Raw genomic sequence first — 20,873 nt, forward strand, 5'->3', positions numbered from 1 at the left:
AGAGTTGGCTAACAAATGGAATCATTAAAACCATATAAACATTATTTTATTTTTAAGCAAACATAAATATACATTCATTCACCAATCTTTTGATGTAAGACCAAGGCATTTTCTTTGTGTATGGGACTTTGCTGACTGGTATTATAAACCTTGTTTCATATATAAACCACCTCCATAATGCATTGTTATACTTTTCTAGTTTTGGTTTCTTTAATGTAGGTGAATAAAGATACTTGCTAAGCAACCTGAATGCAGAATCCTTAGAGTTTTTATAATTTTTTTCACAATAGTTTACAGTAGTCTCACCTACACCAAATTTAAAAGCATCTGTTGATTCATCCTCAAGTTTTTCCAAAGCATTAAAATTTATTTTCTTAGAAATATCATTTTGCTCATATTTAACTACAATATTAAGTAAAATTTGCACAAACATACACATAGCTGACAGAAGATAAACATAAAATTCAACTGGAAGAAGCACACGTGCACAGGCTATTTAAGTAGCCACTAGCTGCTACTACAACTCAGCACACTGTGAACAGTAGTCACAATGCTTTGCAGAGAAAATGGAAGCTGGATTAATCAAGAAATTTGGTGAAATGAAGGTCAATTAAGAAAACTTGTAAATGTGTATCTTATCAGGCATATAACTTGCAAATATTTTCTCCCATTCTGTAAGTTGTATTTTCACTTTCTCAATAATGTCCTTTAAGAGACAATTTTTTTAAAATTTTTTATGAAGTCTAATTTATTTTCTCCTTTTGTTGCTCATGCTTTTTGTGTCAAATCTAAAAAGCCATTGCAAAACCCAAGATCATGAAGATTTACCCCTATGGCTTTTTCTAGTAAGTTTATAGTTTTAACTCTTATCTTTAGGTCCTATCCCTTTGAGTTAATTTTTGTAGACTAAGCTCAATATTTATTCTTTGCATGTGGTTATCCAGTTGTCTCAGCATCACTTGTTGAAGGGACTTTTCTTTCCCCTTAAATGGTCTTTTGACCCTTGTTGAAAATCAGTTGGCCAGAGATGTTTGGGTTTATTTCTGGTTCTTCAACTCTATTCCATCAGTCTATACTCCTATCCTTATGTCAGTACCACACTGTTTTGATTACTGTGGCTTCGTAGTAACTTTTAAAATCAGAACGTATAAGTCCTCAAACTTTGTTCTTCTTTTCCAAAATTGTTTTAACTAATCAGGGCCTCTTGCAATTCTACATGAAACTGAGGACTGGCTTTTCCATTTCTGGGGTGGGGGTTGCGGAAGCCACTAGAAATTGAATAGGTATTGCATTGAATCTGTAAATCACTTTGGGAAATAACCATTTTAACAATATTAAGTCTTCCAATCAATGAACACAGATGTCTATCCATTTACTTAGGTCTTGTTTAATTTCATTCAGCAGTATTTTGTAGTTTTCAGTGTATAAGTCTTTCACATCCTTAAATGTATTCCTAGATATTTTCTCTGGATGCTTTCTTAATTTTCTTTTAGGATTGTTCATTACTAGTATATAGAAACACAGCTGATTTTTTGTGCTTTGATCTTGTACCCTGCAACTTTGCTGAATTTGTTTAATTAGCTCTAGTAGTTTTTGTGTGTATGCATTCTTTGGGGTTTTTAACATACAGAATTATGTCATCTGCAAATAGATATAGTTTTACTTCTTCCTTTCCAATTTAGATGCCTTTCATTTCTCTTCCTAGCCTAATTGCTCTGGATAGGACTTTCAGTACAATGTTGAATAGTGATGGTGGAAGCAGACATCCTTGTTTTGTTCCTGATCTTGGAGAGAAAGCTTGCAGTCTTTTACCACTGAGTATGTATGTTAGTTATGTTATAAATGCCTTTTGTCATGTTAAGGAAGCTCCCTTCTACTCCTCGTCTTCTGAGTCTTTTTGCTATGAAGGGTGTTGAATTTTATCAAATGTTCTTTCAGCATCTACTGAGATGATCATGTGGATTTTTGAACCTTTGTTCTATTAATGTGGTATATTAAATTTTCTTAGTGGTTACCATAGGGATTACAGTTAATATCCAAAGTTTATAACAAACTAGTTTGAAATGATACCAACTTAGCTTCAACAGCATGCATTAAATCTGTTCCTATCCAGCTCTGTACCCCCATTTTATGTTGTTTTTGTCACACATTACATTTTATACATCATGTGCCCATTAACATAGATTTATAATTATTGTTTTAGACATTTGTCTTTTAAATCATATAGGAAAGACAGAGGAATTACAAACCAAAATTACAATGATACTGGTTTTATATTTATCTATAGTTACCTTTACCAGTGATCTTTATTTCTTCATATGGCTTTGAGTTACTGTCTAATGTCCTTTTGTTTCAACCTGAAGGACTCTCTTTAGCATTTGTTGCAAGGCAGGTCTTAGCAATGAACTCTTTTAGCTTTCATTTATCTGAGAATGTCTTAATTTCCCGTTCTTTTTTTTTTTTTTTTTTTTTTGCGGTATGCGGGCCTCTCACTGTTGTGGCCTCTCCCGTTGCGGAGCACAGGCTCCGGATGCGCAGGCTCAGTGGCCATGGCTCACGGGCCCAGCCGCTCCGTGGCATGTGGGATCTTCCCGGACCGAGGCACGAACCTGCGTCCCCTGCATCGGCAGGCGGACTCCCAACCACTGCACCACCAGGGAAGGCCATTCCCATTCATTTTTGAAGGACAGTTTTGCCAACACAGAAGTCTTGGTTGACAATTCTTTTCTTTCAGCACTTTAAATATATCATCCCACTGCCTTCTGGCCTCCATGGTCTTGATGAGAAATTGGCAGTTCATCTTACTGAGAAGCCCTTGTATATGACAAGTTGATTCTCTCTTGCTACTTACAAAGTTCTCTCTTTGGCTGTCAACAGTTTTAGTATAATGCATCTACGTGTGGATGTCTTTGGGTTTATCTTACTTTGACGCTCTTTGACTTCTTGGCTGTGTACATTAATGTTTTCCATAAAATTTGGAAAATTACAGACTTATTTCTTCAAATAATCTTTCTGCCCCTTTCTTTCTCTCTTATCCTTCTGGGACTCCCATATTGCATATATTGCTAAGCTTGATGGATCCTATAGGTCTCTTAGGCTCTGCTCCTTTTTCTTCATTCTTTTTGCTTTCCACTCCTCAGACTGGGTAATTTCAATTTTCCTATCTTCCCATTTGTTGATTCTTTCTTCTGCCTGCTCAAATCTCCTGTTGAAGCCCCTTAGTTTTTCACATGTTTGCTTGTTTTTAATTTCAGCTATTGTAACTTTCAGCTCCAGAATTTCTATTTGGTTCCTTTTTACAATTCCTATCTCTATATTGATACCTCCTACTTGACCATACACTATTCTCCTGATTACCTTTTGTTGTTTATTCATGGTTTCCTTTAGCTCTTTCAGCATATTTAAGGGAGTTAATGTACAGTCTTTGTCTAAGTCTAATGTCGGCTTCCGCACGGATGGCTCCTACCAATTTCTTCTTTATCAATGGGTCAGACTTTCCTGTTTCTTTGTACATTTTGTAACTTTTTTTTTTGAGAACATTCTGATAAGGGTTTCATATTCAGAAAATATAAAGAACCCTTACACTTCAACAACAAAATAAACAACCCAATTTTGTAAAATGGGCAAAGAATGTTGAATAGACATTTCTTCAAAGTAGGTATTCAATTGGCTAACAAGCATGTGGAAAACATGTCCAGCATCATTGGTTATCAAGGAAATACAAATAGAAACCACAGTGAGATACCACTCTCTACCCACTAGGATGGTTATAATAAAAATAAATAAATAAATTACAAAAAAGAAGGAAAATAAGATCTGGAGAAATAGGAATCCTCATATATTCCACCAGAAATGTTAAATGATATAGCCACTGTGAAGAAACCTTGTGGTTCCTCAAAAAGTTATACATGGAATTACCATATAACCCAGCAATTTCACTATTAGGTATATACCCAAAAGAACAGAAAACAAATAAATACTTGTTCACAAATCTTTATAGCAGCATGATTCCCAATAGCCAAAAGCTATAAACAATCTAAATGACTATCAACAGATCAAAGGATGAACAAATTGTGCTATGTACATACAATGGATGATTATTCAACCATGAGAAGGAATGAAGTACTGATAATTTGAATGCACTTCAGAAACATTTTGCTAAGTAAAATAAGCAAGACACAAAAAGTTACTTATTGTATGGTTTTTATGTGAAATAGGCAGAAGAGGCAAATCCACAACAGAAAGCAGATTTATGGTTGCCAGCGGAAGGGGAGAAGAGGGGAATGGGGAGTGATTACTTAATGGGTATGAGGTTTTCTGGAGTGATAAAAAATTTTTTGAAACTATAAAGAGATGGTAATTGCCCACACTGTGAATATTCTAAATGCCACTGAATTGTACATTTTAAAATGGTTAACTGCATGTTGTGTGAATTTCACCTCAATTTAAAAAAGAAAATAACTTCTGTGGCTTAAATTATGCCTCTAAATCAACCCTAAGTCTCAGAGCTTCAACTTCACTGCTTTATCTCCTGGAAGAATCACTTCTACTAAATTGTATTCTTAGTACTTGGCATCATGTACTTGGCTTGAACTGAGAGGTATTACAAGTATCAGCCAAATGAAAACTATTACTGTAGCTATCACACGGCTGTTGTTGAAAGCATGCTGATTTCCCTGTCACCCAGTGCCCACTTCACAAGGACCCATAGGAGTAATTCTTCTCAGGCCTCACTTCCTAAAAAGGTTCCTGGATAAACAGTATCTTTTTAAACCTTAAAGATGCTGCGTAACTTGAAATGATTGCACTGAGTTGTTTAGGGGAAACTGTTCCACTCACACCACCTTTTCCCAAATCTCCAGAGTGGGCAGCAAGTCTTTAGACCTTCTCAAGTACTTGAGCTGGGAGAAGAAGAGAGAAATAAGAAAAAGTAAACAAAACTAAGTCACACTGATGGCAGAAGACTTCAGTAAAGGTCTTAAAAGCCCTGCAGCTGAGGTCTGCAAACACCATGAACCCAGACCCCAACTCCAGCTTCATGGAGGCTCAGCCTCCCCCAGGAGACCTGCTCTTAGATCAGCGTGATGTTTCAACTTGTGGCTCCCCTTAATTTGAGCCTGAAGCTCAGATGCAAATTTATGGTCCACATTCAATAACAGGGGCAGGCAAACCTTGTTAACACATTTCTGCAGCCTTTAACTTATTGCATTCCTTTATTTTCACCTTCACAATTTTATCTTTCTCTTTTTACCTGTATTTCTATCAACCACTCAATCTTTTTATAGGACAAGATGGAATATAAATAACAGGAAAATAAAAGTATGTGTCACGTTACCAATCTGTATGGAAAATAAACAACCTGCCTACAAATATAACTGCCATCCACCTCTGTGCAGTGATGAGGTGACCCTCAGGTAATAATATTTAAGGTAATAATATTTAAGATAAATTCAGGTAATAATATTTAAGATAAATATTCAGGTAATAATATTTAAGATAAATTCTTTACCTTTCATTACAGAATTATCAGCTCAGTTTTCAATCAATGATTTGAAATTATGGCACTTGTAAAAAACCTTAATTTAAAGTTATCTACTGTCCAGTCCCTTTCTTAGACCAGGGAAAATTACTAATACTTGAAAGGACTAGTCTCTGGTGCAACTGTTTCCTCCATTTTATCATATATTTTTATCCTTGTAATAATGGTTCAAATATATATATATACATATATGTGTGTGTGTGTGTGTGTGTGTGTGTGTGTGTGTATGTTTTATTGTCAGCTTCAAACCCATTTTGAAAATAAACAAAGTTAACCAAAGAATGAAAATGAAAGAATAACTCAATCATCAGTGCTTCCTTCCTTTCTCCCCTTCCACCTTCCTTCACCATTAGAAGCCCAATGTATACAGTTTTTATCAGTGGGCACAATCCGCTCTACTAGTACCTTGAAAAATGTACAACAGGGCTTATGAACAAAACAGAATACGATAGATTAAACACTTCTAAGTAACACATGAGTCAAAGAAGAAATCTCAAGAGAAAATTTAAAATACTAAATGAAAATAAAAATAGAACTTAAAATTTGTGAGATGCAGAGAAAGCAGTGCTTAGAGAAAGAATTACAGCATTGAATGCACATATTAGAAAAGAAGAAAGATCTAAAATCAGTAATACAAGCTTCCACCTTAGGAAACTAGAAAAAGAAGAGCAACTTAAATCCAAAGTAAGTAGAAGGAAAAACATAATAAAAATTAGAGTAAAAATCAATGAAATTGAAAACAAAAAATCAATAGACAAAAATCAATGAAACCAAAAGCTGTCTTTGAAAATATCTCTAAAATTGAGGAACTCTTAGCCAGATTAAGAAAAAAAGACAGAAGACACAAATTATTAATATTAGAAATGAAAAAGCGGTCATCACTACTGATGCCATGGACATTAAAAGGATAAGAAAGGAATATTACGGAGAACTCTAGGCCCACAGATTTGATAACCTAGGTAAAAGGGACCAATATCTTGAAAGACACAATCTACCAAAACTCATACAAGGAAAAATAGATCAATGGCCTATATCCATTAAAGAAATTGAATCAATAATTAAGTACCTTCCAAAACACAAACACCAGGCCCAGATGGGTTCACTGGTAGATTCTACCAAACATTTAAGGAGGAAATTATACCAACTCTCTATACTCTCTTCCAGAAGACAGAAGCAGAGAGAATATTTCCTAACTTGTTCTATGAGGCCAGCATTACCCTAATATTAAAACCAGACAAAGACATTGTAAGAAAGGAAAGCTATAGCCCAATATCTCTCATGAACATAGACACAAAAATCCTAAACAAAATATTAGGAAATCAAATCCAACAATGTATAAAAAAGCATGTGGTACAGAAGGCCTGGGTTTGAGCTTCAGGTTGTCACATACTATTTAGTGGCCTTGGACAAGTCACTAAAATTTACTTTATCATAATTGACACCTGCCTACCTACTACTGTACAGTACTGAAGAAATCAAATAAGAAAAAAATGTGCAGAAGCACATCAAATTACATTGTTACTCCAAACCAGGAAGCACTAACTTAATGAATCACAGCAATGATACCCTGAGCGACAAGAGTCAACAGTGGGAGTTACTGAAATCAAAGCCACAGGTTTAATCTTGGATGGGCTTCAAATTCCCACTGGTATTCATGGCAACAGACTGTAGCTCCAAGTCTAAGTAGCCACCTCCAGGATGCACAGACAACCACCAGGACCAACACACGCTCCCAAGAAAATGACTTGAAGATTCAGATCCTGCAGACAGTGGCAGGACACATCTCTCAGGCACCACCTAAGTACATGACAACACTGCCATCCTATGTTTCTGGAGAGGCTGCATTTATTTTCCACTAAGTGTTCTGGCAGACTGCTTTACCGGAACCTATTACACAGCCACCAATTTATTCGAAAAGGGGAGAAAATAGACACACACACACAAAAATTCATTACCCACAGGATATGTCACAGTTAATGGTAATTAATCAAACTTTTTTCCCTTCGTGTAGAAAACCAGCCACATAAATAACCATATCAGGGATCAATGGAGCATCTGTTTCATCCCTTAAAAAAGCTACTGGCAGAATGCCGCTCAGATTTTCTGGTATGCTTAAAGAAAACTATTTTCAGAGAAAGGAGCTATACTTTTATTTGGAAAAAGAAATCCATAATCTCTTTCCTAAATGTGTTTTCTATGCCATAATTACATTCTTTTATATATGTGTACACACACATTAACACAGGTGACTTGATCAGAAACGCACATATAAAAAATTTAGGTTAGTGCCAATAAAATAGGAAGATAAAGCTTTAGGAATTTCCTTTGACATTTTAGTAAAGCAAATTTCATTTGGAAATGTTTCTGTACATCTAAATAGCATAACTATACTTATAAAAATGTCTAATCTCCCGAACTCATATCTATTGAACAAAATGAAGGGAAATTGCCCCTTATTTGGCCAAATAAATAGCCAAATTATTCTGCCAACTAACCTAAATGTGGGAGTTTATATTGCCTTTAGTACTGCTAGTATCACCAAAATTCAAACTCCATGTATTTTGCTGTCCTCTCCAAAACCAAACCCCATAGGGAGCTTCATCCTCATGATCCTCAGCAAATTATTTTCACAGTGAAACGTATTTAACCAAGTGCCATTTTAACCAACATCCCTGACAGGTACCCAGGCAACAGCAGTCCTTTTCAGTGCCTCGGCAACTTTTGTCAGCTAAAAATACCTTAAACATAAAGGGATATGCTAGTGTGGCTATGGTGGGTAACCTATTTGAAAAATATATAATTTAACACTGCCGGCTATTTCATTTATCCTTCTCTGATTTAAGGTATTTCAAAGAATTAGACTTTTCTTTCTGGAAATGTCTGAACATATTTCCTTGAATTCCCTAAAAATATATTTGGCTAGATTAGGTCAGTAACTCCAAGAAAAATAAACACTATTATTAATAGCTATGGCTTGGAGAGCAGTTACAGTGTGGCCTGAACTATTTCAACAAATTCATACATTTGCCTTTTAGCTTCTTACTTTGAAGATTGCAAGGTTTCATATTTTAAAGAAGATTCTAACAGATAGAAAAATATTGGGGAGTCACAGGAATATAAGGTACAGCACAGGGAATATAGTCAATAATATTGTAATAACTCTGTATGTGACAGATGGTAACCAGACTTACCCTGGTGACCATTCCGTAAAATATAAAAATATCGAACCACTATGTTGTACACCTGAAACTAATATCGCATGTCAATTATAATTCAATTTAAAAAATATTAGGGAGGAAGGGAGGTTGATAATGAAATCCCCCTATACAGAGTCAATCATATTTCACTCTTAAGGATACCCAGGGAACAGAGCCAGTACCCAACACAAGGGGAAGGGGACTGCTGCAGAGTCACTTGCAGAGGTGGTCCCTGAATTCATACACGTACCAAATGTTAGCAAATATTATTTTAGCTCAGGGTTTCTCAACCTCTACACTACTGATATTGTTAAAGAAAAAATATTCTGACACTTGCTAAACCAGTAAGGAAGATTTTATTCAGGAATATCGCAATGGCTGTCGACTGTTGCAATAGGGGAGAGCGATCAGGTTCAACTCTAAACACTGCAAAGACAGCTGGGAACTTAGACTAACAATCAGAGTGAGGGGGTCAGGAGATGGAAAATTACTAAGACAAGATATCAAGGGTAAGGAGATTCTTACCAAACTGACCTAACAGGAGTCTTGCTGAACACAGGCCAGGGTGATCAGACATCAAGGGTGGGGGATAAGGAATTTGATCAGATAACAAGGGTGATCTGGTATGGAAAGCTAGAGGTGCTGGGGTTCACTAAACTGACTCAGCAGAATTCTTGCTAAAACTGGGCTAGGCAGGCCAAAGACAGGATGGGGGAGCCAAGGCTGAGTGAGGCCTAAAGAAGAAGGCTTGGAGGCGCCCAACTAAAGTTTGGGAAGGAAAGAGTCTTTGTCAACATCTTGGATCAGTTAAATCTTTGTCTTGAGATGCCATTCTGTGCATCTGAGGATGTTTAGCAGCATCTCTGGCCTCTACCTACTGATTGCCAGTAGCACCTCCAACCCCCTCCACCCCCTCCTGCCCCCAGGTTGTGACAATCAAAAATGTCTTGAGACATTGAAACCACTGCTTTAGACCAAGGGTTAGCAAACTTTTTCTGTAAAGGGCCAGACAGTAAATATTTTCGGCTTCGAAGAATACATATACATATTCTTCTTTGTCTTTTTTCAACCATTTAAAAATGTATAAACTATTCTTAGCTGGTAGATCATAAAAAAATGCAGCAGGCCAGATTTGGTCATTGGTTGCCAAGCTCTACCTCAGACTAAATACCACTTTCCAAGTAGATATAGACAGTATACATACAATATTATATTCAACAAAATACAGATTTACTTAAACTATGATTTGGCTCTTGGTAACTTTCTATCAATATTATTTTCTCAAAGGAGGAAGAACAGAATTAGAGGCAGAATCTTGTGGCAGTCCACATTTTTTTTTTTTTTTTTTCGGTATGCAGGCCTCTCACTGTTGTGGCCTCTCCCGTTGCAGAGCACAGGCTCCGGACGCGCAGGCTCAGCGACCATGGCTCACGGGCCTAGCCACTCCGCGGCATGTGGGATCCTCCCAGACCGGGGCACGAACCCGTGTCCCCTGCATCGGCAGGCGGACTCTCAACCACTGCGCCACCAGGGAAGCCCCACATATGTTTTTACGTTAGAAAAGTAAGCAAATTCACAATAGCCTGGGGAAAACTGCTCAAAATGCTCCCGCAAATCTGCCCTTTCCGCTCTAAACACAGCCCAAACCTTGCATTTCCATCCCTTGGTCTTCAAATCCCCAACTACATAGCGTTGATTTAGGAATTTGCTTTTGTTGGTGTTTTTTTTTTTTTTTTTTTTTTGGACTGTTGGTGTTTTTTAACTGACACTACTTTGGTTTCTGTTTAACATGTTTTTTCACACTCCCTCTCTTCATCTAACATTCTGGAATGCATCTCTAAAATTAATCTGTCCCAGGCTAGAGTCTATGAATATGAAGTAGGTCACTGGAACACCTTATCTTGCTTAAGGGTCAGTTACATGAACCCCCATGTGCCACAATCCTCTCAGCTTTTGCCTCTAGAAACAAATATGTCCTCATATATTAACAGGATTACCCTGGAAATGATGACATGCTAAAAGTGACGCTAGGACTATCTAAAGGTTATACTACAATCCAGCTACTGAATGTGAGAATTTAAGCTATGTGGTACTCTTGTTTTTAACAGTTACAACAAATACAACTGAGAAGAAAAAAGAAGACCCAGAACCTTGTATATTTCAATTCACTAGATTCCATTAGGCAAGGTCTAAATTACTAGGAAAAATGGAGAAAATATCTCTGAACAAATGCAGTAAAACATGTCTAACCTCATAGGATATATCTCCCATGTGCTTATTCTTCTTTGATAAAACATCAACATTAAAATGTCTCCTTTGGGGGCTTCCCTGGTGGCGCAGTGGGTGAGAGTCCGCCTGCCGATGCAGGGGACGCGGGTTCATGCCCCGGTCCGGGAAGATCCCACATGCCGCAGAGCGGCTGGGCCCGTGAGCCATGGCCGCTGAGCCTGCGCGTCCGGAGCCTGTGCTCCGCAGCGGGAGAGGCCACAACAGTGAGAGGCCCGCGTACCGCAAAAAAAAAAAAAAAAAGTCTCCTTTGGGAGCTCCCTGGCGGTCCAATGGTTAGAACTTGGTGCTTTCACTGCAGGGGGCATGGGTTCAATCCCTGGCAGGGAACTAACATCCAACATGCTGAGTGGTGTGGCCAAAATAAATTTTTTTTAATTCTCCTTTGATGCTGACACTGTAGCAAAGCAGAAGCTTACCATATTCTTTTTTTTTTTTTGGCCACATTGCACAGTTTTCAGGATCTTAGTTCCCCGACCAGGGATCGAATCCATGTCATCAGCAGTGAAAGCGTGGAATCCTGACCACTGGACCGCAGGGGAATTCCCAGAAGGCATATTCTTTATTTTCGAATTAATTTATTTTCAAATCATAAAAACAATATATAGCCATTGCAGTATATAGAGCCATTGCAATATATAGCCAACAATATATATAGAGAGAAAATATAAAATCAAAGCACCACCACGAGATAAACTATTTTTAAAGCTTTAATATATTTCTTCCTAGTCTTTTTTCTATACTTTCTAATAATTTCATAAATCTTACTAAGTCAGAAGCATAATATATGTGTGTTTATACACACACTTGGCAAAAGATTTCAACAAATAAGAGATCTATATTTTTAATGTCTTCTGCTCAGTCTTTTATAAATCTATCATAAAAACCCAGAAATCTAGGGACTTCCCCGGTGGTCCAGTGGTTAAGAATCCGCACTTCCATTACAGGGGGCGTGGGTTCGATCCCTGGTAGGGGAACTAAGATCCCACGTGCTACGTGGCATAGCCAGAAAATAAATAAGTAAAAGTAAAATAAAATAAAAACAGAAATCTAAACAAAGTTATGTAAAAATGTACTGAGTCTTTCACTGAAGATTATTTCTAAGAGTGAAAAACGGGTACAAGCAAAGTGTTCAATAATAAGAGAAGGATTAAATACATATGGGACATCTCTATAATGGAATGAAGGACAACTATTAAAATTGGATTTTTTTAAAGAATTTAATGACTTGAAATTAAATCTTGATTCCTCCTCCTTCCATTTAATTTTACATCCTGAGCATATTCCCCAGTTATTAAATTCTAAAAATAATCTAATTTATAAAATTTAGATTTTAGATGCTTGTAATTAAATCTCCTAAAACATCCAAAAACGTTGCTAATTTTATGTAAAGTGGCTAGAAACAAAAAGCGGTAAGACTCCTTTCAAATCCACATTTTATATATATACATTTCTTTAAGTGCTGACATACTGTTCTGCAAATTACTTACTAAAACTGTCTGTGACCACTTAAGAGGAAATCATCCTAAGCTGTGTAGCAGCTTCTAGTTACCACTCAGAAAGAAGCAACCGAAGCAGACAATTAAAACAAAGTTTGGTGAGTCATATGGTAGGGAAAGAATGGCATGCTATGACATCATATAAGAAGAAGCATTTAACCCAACCTGTTGGTTGGAAGGCAAATGGATCAGACAAGCCTTTCCAGGTGAAATGAAATCTCAGCTGAGTCCTGAATATGGAAATGAAGGTATTAGCCAGGCAAATGGGGCAGTGAGGGAAGAGTACTCCAGGAAGAGGGAAGAGCATATGCAAAGGCCCAGAGGAAGTAGAGAGAACGTGACATATTACAGGGAGTGCAAGTCGTTTACTACGGCTGGAGCACAGAACTGGAGTGGGAGAGCACTCTTCTTAGGGGCTCCAAAATTACAGAGGCCCTCCCTCTCTGGCCAGACTAGACTCTGGACTTTTTTGTATTGTTCTTTCATTAAAATAAATAGAAACTAAGGACCAAAAGAGGCAGAGACTCTTCCCAGCTCTCTTCCTTGTGGCGAGATTCTTCAAATGGTGGAATTGTCCTGTTCCTCCAAATTGGTGGGGCTTGCTCAACAATGAAGTAGATAATAGGGGGTTTGCCCAACACTGGAGGACCAGTCAAGGAGGGTGAGTCTGGCAGATGCAGGCAAGTGTCATGATGAGATTTACTGCTAGGAGGAATAACACTCTGGCAGTAATATAAAGAAATGGATGGAAAGAGGACAGACACCGTTATAACAGCGGGGGCAAACGATGAAGGAGGTCTGGACGAGAATACTTACGATGGAATGCAGAGAAATGGAAGTGTGCTTTGAAGAGAGACTAAGTAGGTGGACTGGAGAGGACTGAGCAGACATCCAGGTCAAGGGGAAGGGTAATCCTAGATGTCTAGCTTGGGCTACTGAGAAAGGAAGGCAGCAGAGCACAATGATTAAAATTCCCCGCTCTGGGGCTTCCCTGGTGGCGCAGTGGTTGAGAGTCCGCCTGCCGATGCAGGGGACATGGGTTCGTGCCCCGGTCCGGGAAGATCCCACATGCCGCAGAGTGGCTGGGCCCGTGAGCCATGGCCACTGAGCCTGTGCGTCCGGAGCCTGTGCTCCGCAACGGGAGAGGCCACAACAGTGAGAGGCCCGTGTACCGCAAAAAAAAAAAAGATTCCTCGCTCTGGGATTCCATCTCTACCAGATAATGGTTTTGTGACCTTGGGAAAGTTACTTCAACTCCATGTGCTTCAGTTTCTGCATCTGTATAGTGGGAATAACAGTAAAGTCTATCTCAAAGGATTTTGTGAGGAGTTAATGGAAGTTCTCAGAACAGGACCTGGCATGTAGAAGATGCTGGATAAGTATTAGTCATGTAAAGGGTGATGGTGATGCCATTCGCCAAAATGGAGAACACGAGAGGAAGTGCAGATTCCAGGGGCAAAGAATGATGAGTTCAAGCTCGGATATGTTAACCTAATCTGCCTGCAGGACATCCAGGAGGCAGCCGATGACATGGGGCTACAGCTCCAAGGAGAGTTTTGAGTGTCAGATGCTGCTTTATAAAGGGTGGTGCTAAGGAGACATCTGAGCAAGGACCTGGCAGACAGGAAGAAGCAGGCCCCAAGGGGACAGCACCTAGTGAGATGTGGAGAAAAGAACTCGGGCAGTCCCTAGGGAACACCGACATTCAAAGGATAGACAGAAGGAAACAGACTGAGAAGGAGCAGTCACAGAGACAAGAGGAAGACTCACAAAAAATAATTCTAATAAAGCTGTACCGTAAAAACTAAAGAAACAAAAACATGAATGACATTGAGATAAGGGCGACATACCACAGTGCACAGGGAATCAGCTTAGAGATTGGAAATCAAGGGTAGGGACAAAAAGATCTCAATAAAAAATAGTATTCCCTAAGAACCAGAATTTACAGTTTACTAATTTTTTTTTATAAATTACCTAGAAGAACCAACATAGTGAAATCTCCAAGTTTATAAGACACAGAGAGCTCTTTTAGTGAGCGGACTGCCTTACCAATGAGGATAAGCCTGCGAAAAATCTCATACAGCAATCTGAGTAGCCAAGAAAGAATCACATTTTTCAAGGAAAGAAAGCAGAACATAATGGCTTCACTGAAAAATAATGCAAATTGCATTTTGAAAATAAAGTTCTGGCCCCAAAGCCTTCAGTTACTGAACACAAAAAAGCCACTTTAAATCACATCACTTTGGGGCTTAGAGGAAACAGAAATAGTCATTGGTCCAGATCGTAGATATGGGAACTATTCTGGAAATCTTGCTGAAAAGCAGATAACTGAGTCATCCAAGACCACTGAGTCAGAATCTCAGGGTACAAGGTTAGGAAAAATGTACCACTTTCTGACAATTTTTAAACAAGCTTACCAGACAATTCACGTGCACACCAACATTTGGGAAGCCCTGATCTGCCCAAGCAGGAGACCAAGGGCTAAAGAAAATGAATGGCTTGGACAACAGCACACAGCTAACGAGAGCATCTAGAGCAGTTCTCAAACTCTAAAACGCATCAGAATCATCCAGAGAGCTTGTTTAATACAAATTTTTGAGCTCTACTCTCAGCGTTTCTGATTCAGCCCAAGAATTCACATTTCTAACAAGTGTCCAGGCGAGGCTGCTGCTGCTTACCTGGGGACCACACTTTGCAAACCTCTGGTCTGGACCAGTCATTAGAGACTCTTCTCTGAGTACATCAACTCAATGCAGCCTGTGCCCTTAAAGAAAAGGCAGGGTGTTTCAGGAATGAGGCTGAAAGTGAAATAGAAAAACATGACAAAATATAAATATCATACATGTATTCTAAGCCCTTCTGGTCAATTGGAAGAGTCATAGAAAGCTGGAAGAGACCCAGACTAAGCTAGAGTGAAATTATAAGGGTCAGGGAACATGAGAAGAGACCAAAATGACTGAATAAATAAAAAGACGAAATTCACAAAACAAGGTAGAGACAGGTCATGATTTTAAAATCCGTAAAATTACGAAACGGTATGTGCAGAATGAACAAATTTCAGAATGACAGCATTAGGCAGCTGGTTTGATTATTTGACTGTGAGAAGTCGTTTTTAAGTCTCTTTTTTGTGTTATTTACTCAGAACATCCCAAAACAGTCTTGAGGCTAAATTTTAACTCAAAACAACTTTTGAAAATGGTTTCCCACTGGTCCCACACAAAGCCAGGGAAGCCACGGAGAAACATTCCTCACTCACCACCTCAATTCTGCATGACTCAGACATTCTGGTATTACATTAGAAAGAGCAGCATTCCAAGGCTACTCTAACTGCTCCTCTTTTCTCATATAGACAGCCCTTAGCCCTGAAACACTACATTTAAATACAGAATTCTCTCAACAGCTCAGAATATCTGTAATTGCCTCTGTCTACGTGCTATTTGTCTCACTGTTCTGAGAACACATCCAAAATCCGTAACGATGAATTCCACTGACAGCATCTCCTCAGGACTGTCATGCACATATTACATCATATTGTCTTCACCTCTTTTCAAACCCATTTTCCACTTGTGGTTCTTACTGTGCTACCTCTAGTATCCGCTGTCATTTCCTCCAAAGAAATATACCTAAGTGTTAGATCCTTTCATTATCCATTTTACTCCTCCTACATCCAGCTAAGTTGCTCCCTCTACCTTCTAAGTATCCTTGCCCAGGCTTTCCTCTTTGTTACATATATTTGCTTTTGTACTCTCCCCACCCAACTCCCAACACCCTCCTGTCTTCCCCAAAATAACCTGACTTCCAAAGGCACAATATCTGGTTTTTGACCTTTTCAAAGCCAGTGTAAATATCATTCTGTCAACACATATACTGCTATTTAGAGCTAAGAGGCAAAAACAGGATCTAAGTAACTTCTGCTACCCAGACAGGTGAATGGTTCAAGCTGGCTTAGGTTTTTCCCAGGATTCATTACAGGCTATTCTTTATCATAAGAATGTCGATTCTGCTTATGGCCTTGAAACTAAAGCTTCCTAAGACATTAGAGGATCTCTCATTGGCCAAGCCCTATAGCAGGACACAGACACAGACAGACAGACACACACACACACACACACACCCCTACCTGAAGACCAAAACTCAGAGTTTACCATCATCAAATTCCAAATATAAGTCATTGCCCACCAAATAACTAACATAAAACTTAAACACAGGCTCTATGCTTACCTACAATTATTAAATCTCAGTCTAAGGTGAGCTTCAAATCTATGCAATACTGTTTTGTTTCTGAAATATATTCTTAATTAGAAGCAAGAGACTTTATGGGAATTGCTACATAGATCCAACAGTGACATTTTGACTGTCTGTCTGTCCTTTCCTTATCCTAAACTGTCTTTAAAAATACAAACTTCACTGCAATAAGTAGTGTTGGGAAAACCAGATATGCACATGCAAAGGAATGAATTTGGACCTTTATTCTACACCATATACAAAAAGTAACTCAAAATGAATCAAAGACCTAAAATAAGACTTAAAACTATGAAACTCTTAGAAGAAAACATAGGGGAAATGCTTCATGATACTAGACTTGGTAATGATTTCCTGCATAAGACATCAAAAGCATAGACAACAAAAGTGAAAACAGACAAATTGGACTACATCAAAATTTAAAACTTCTGTGCATCAAAGGACATAATTAACAGAGTAAAAGGGCAGCCTACAGAATGGGAGGAAATATTTGTAAACCATATATCTGATAAAGGGTTAATATCCAGAATATGTAAAGAACTCCTACAACTCAACAACAAAAAGACAAATGACCCAATTAGAATATGGGCAAAGGACACTGACTAAACATTTTTCCAAAGAAGATATGCTAACAAGCATATGAAAAGATGTTTAACATTACTAATCATTATGGAAATGCAAATCAAAACCATGAGATATCAGGATGGCTACTATCAAAAAACAAAACAAAACAAAAAACAGTGTTAGCGAGGATATGGAGAAACTGGAATGCTTGTGTACTATTGGTCGGAATACAAAATGGTGTAGCTGCTGTGGAAAACATTATGGTGGTTCTTCAAAAAATTAAAAATAGAATTACCATATGATCCAGCTATTCCACTTCTAGATATATACCCAGAATAGCTGAAAGCAGGAATTCAAACAAACGTTTATATACCCATGTACAAGTAGCATTATTCATAATAGCCAAAAGGTTGAAGCAACCCAAATGTCCATCAATGAATGAATGGATGCACGAAATGTGGTGTGTATGTGTATTTATGTGTGTGTGTATGTGTGTGCGTGCGTGTGGGTATAATGGAATATTATTCAGCCTTAAAAAGGAAGGAAATTCTAACACATTCTACAACATGGATGAACCCTGAGGACATTACTCTAAGTGAAATAAGCCTGTCACAGGAAGACAAACACTGTATGAATCCACTTCCATGAGGTATCTAGAAGAGTTAAATTCATAGAGACAGAAAGTAGAATGGTGGTTGCCAGGCGCTGGGGGAGGGAAGAATGGGGAGTTGTTTAATAGGTAGAGAATTTCAGTTTTGCAAGATGAAAACATTCTGGAAATTGGTTGCACAGTAATGTGAATATACTTAACACTACTGGAACTATACACTTAAAAATGGTTAAAATGGTAAATTTTGTGTTGTGTATCTTAACACAATTTTTTAAGTATAAACTTAATGAAATATTTTCTTGTAATAGACTCAACTTATAAATCTATAGTCACATTTTTATCTTACATACAGTGTATTATCTCTTAATATTAACATGCACAGAATGCTATAATATTGTATATGTCTTTGAAAGTAAAGGTATAATCTGTAGAATTGAAAATATCTAAAAAACAACACATTTTATACACAAAGCTTACATTCTGTAAAATTAATAACTTTGTAGGAAAGGTTACTAAAGAATGCACATGATAATGAAAATAACATGGCATCAAAGTCTAGTACTTGATGTTAATACTCCATTTCATGTAGGGTATTCTAAGAGCTTCATAAAATCTCAGAGCACTATAAAGAAAGGATTTCACCTGTCTGAACCATAAATAGCACAGCAAAGCTTTCATCACAATGTTTACTGAAAAATGCTTGACTGGATGCTAGAGTAGCATAGCACAGACTCCAGGGGCCTCTAATACCTACCTTTGGTGCTCCAAGGACAATGGTGCTTCAAGGACAAAGGACGACTCTGTCTGAAAAAGTTTCAACGTCACATCCCCTACCGGACTCTTAATCGCCCTCCCCACCAAGTTGCGGTGGTTACGAAATTCCTGAGCCTACCTGGGCGACGGGACCTGTCCCAAATAAGGAAAGGCATCTGCCCTGTCCCACTCCCACTCTATAGAAGGAAGGTATATGTGCCTCAACCAATCAGTAAACGAAATTTTCACCTTGGACCGTTCTTTTATTTTCTGGCTATAAAAACTGATCAATAGCACATGTTTGGGCTCGACTCTCCCAGACTACTAGGAAGTCAGCCCGCTGTTCTGGCAGTGACCCTTCTCTCTAATAAATTCTATCTTCTTTACATTCTGCCTTGTGTCTGGAAATTCTTTTCCAACCCGCGTTCGGACCACGACACTACCCCATTACTCTTTACCCTCCATCTGAATAAGATATCTGACGTATGACTTACTGGCAAATTAAGAAGATATTTCAAAAAACTTAGTATTCAGCATCTAGAGGTTAAAAAACAGATTTATCCATTTGCATCCAATGAAAAATGTATCCATTTTGAATTTAGACATAAAGTTCAAAGTATAGCTTTATTCGGTTACATTCTTAATTTGATCTAATAATAAGCTATTTGAGAACATAACCCTGTGTCACGACAGTATACTAAAAATACTGGCACTGTTTTATTCAAAGCAAAAATTAAGGTGATTACAACACCTTTAAAACCAAAAATACAAAGATTAGGTACAAGTATGCTTTTATTGCATTGGGGGTGTCAATCTTGGGTGGTATTTACTTGTAAAACGCAGATTCCCAAACCCTTCCCCCTAGCACTCTGATTCAGATTCTGATACACTAGATGGTGGCCTACTAATTTGTATTTTCAATGTGCTATTTAACAAGCACTCTAACAAGGCTTTGAGAAACAATGCAAAACACACCTCTAATAAGATGCTAATTACAGCGCCTTAGAGGTATACCTTATGAGGAAGTTAAATCTCATCTTATTCAACCTGACAAACACAGGAATCCTTTCTACAATACTGACAGATAGACTGATTGATCAATTTTAATAAGAAAGAATACCAACATTTACATACAAATAAATGGCATATGCTTCTCTGTAAACTACAAGTCTAATCACTTATTTTAACAAGACTACCATTGCTTGAAACTTAGAGTCACCTCTTTCTAGAATTAACTTTCAATACAGTGTATAAGCCTTCAAACACATATACAATTATAAAAAGAGAAACTGGTTTCATTACGTTATTGCTCCTGATCAAAATTAGAACTCCCCAGATTCCGTAGCTCTGAAGACATTTAGATTACTTCCCAAATACACCCTCACAGGGTTGAGATTTGCCACCACAGAAAATAGGATGTTTAGATACATGTTTATGTATGGCCAAGTCGCTTTGCTGTGCACCTGAAACTATCACAACATTGTTAATCGGCTATACTCCAATGTAGTTTAAAAAGAAAGAAAATAGGGACTTCCCTGGTGGCACAGTTGGTTAAGAATCCACCTGCCAATGCAGCAGACACGGGTTCGAGCCCTGGTCCGGGAAGATCCCACATGCCACGGGGCAACTAAGCCCATGCGCCACAACTACTGAGCCTGCGCTCTAGAGCCCGCGAACCACAACTACTGAGCCCGCGTGCCTAGAGCCCCTGCTCCACGACAAAAGAAGCCACCGCAATGAGAAGCCCGTGCACCACAACGAAGAGTAGTCCCCACTCGCCGCAACTAGAGAAAGCCCGTGTGCAGCAACGAAGACCCAACACAGCCAAAAATTAATTTTTTTAAAAAAAAAAGAAAGAAAATAGAATGTTTAAAAGAATGCTACCAGAGGATCAAGATGCAGTTCCCAAAGAAAAAATGTTTAAATGTTTTGAGAAGAGGAGAGAGTGTAGCCTCTCAGAAACACTGCTTTGAACAAGATAATGTTCACCTCTGTGAACAGGCAATGTTGCCTGCCATTCCAGTAAACAAAGAATGTTGCTGCCATTCTAGTAAACAAGGACCAAGCCATCAGCTGCTGCAGCATCCCACCCCACCACCACTGGTGGTACGCCCTGAGGGGAATTCAGGATAGAGAAAAACAGGAAGCATTCTGTGCTTTGGATACTGGCCCTAGATAGTTAA

The 20,873-nt window shown here is 38.2% G+C and overlaps 1 protein-coding gene across 2 annotated transcripts in view; it reads right to left on the bottom strand.

Moving 5' to 3' along the window:
* The window catches only part of FHIP1A (FHF complex subunit HOOK interacting protein 1A), a 263,508-nt gene that overhangs the window by 165,772 nt on the left and 76,863 nt on the right, over window positions 1–20,873 (bottom strand). The window lies entirely within an intron of this gene.

The sequence above is a fragment of the Neophocaena asiaeorientalis genome, unplaced genomic scaffold (genome assembly GCF_003031525.2).
Source record: "Neophocaena asiaeorientalis asiaeorientalis breed wild unplaced genomic scaffold, Neophocaena_asiaeorientalis_V1.1 scaffold594, whole genome shotgun sequence".
Taxonomy (NCBI): domain Eukaryota; kingdom Metazoa; phylum Chordata; class Mammalia; order Artiodactyla; family Phocoenidae; genus Neophocaena; species Neophocaena asiaeorientalis.